Source organism: Cricetulus griseus, assembly GCF_003668045.3.
Source record: "Cricetulus griseus strain 17A/GY chromosome 1 unlocalized genomic scaffold, alternate assembly CriGri-PICRH-1.0 chr1_0, whole genome shotgun sequence".
NCBI classification, from domain to species: Eukaryota; Metazoa; Chordata; class Mammalia; order Rodentia; family Cricetidae; genus Cricetulus; species Cricetulus griseus.
Genome location: NW_023276806.1, coordinates 198,504,564 through 198,505,276, shown reverse-complemented (window position 1 = coordinate 198,505,276; position 713 = coordinate 198,504,564).

Genomic DNA, 713 nt, shown 5'->3' with positions numbered 1-713 from the left:
TAGCACTACCTTACGTATGAGAACACAGAAGCAGCATTTTCTAGTGTTGAAGGAAATAGTTAACACTCCCCAGAAGCCACAAGTTTGTCACACTGAGGTTCAGATATCCTGCAACAAATTAACTTCATTTTCCTTATCACCTAGAACTATTGGTAAATAGCACTATCATTTGTCGTAACATTGTTCCTGAAGATGAATAGGAGTTTTATGCTAGTAGCATCAGCCAGTTTTATGTTTGACTCAATCTAATTTTTTTCACTCCATAAGAATGGATATAGTTTATCTTCTTAAAGACTCAATCTAATTTTAAAAATCCAAATTGGGGTTGTGGAGATGGTTTGGTTTGCTTCAGACTCTGAGTCCCTGGGCCCCACATGGTGGCAGAAGAGAGCAGGCTCCCTCCAACCTTCACAAGTGTGCTAAAGCACCCCATAGATACACCCACATACAAAATAATGAGTACATGTAAAAAAAATCCCTAATTCCTAATTTGTTTTATTCTCATAAATAGAAATTCACAGTTCAGGATTGGAATGCAAGTTTTATTTCAGTGTGGGGGGGGCAACTAGGAAGGGAGATGGGAATAGGGAGTAGGGAAGAAGGGTGTCTTCTCCCTAAAATAATTCCTCACAGAAATTTTACTTGAGCTATGTGTCTTTTGATAGATTAGTCATGTAGCCTCACCTAGTTGCAAGGGAAGCCACACAATGCAC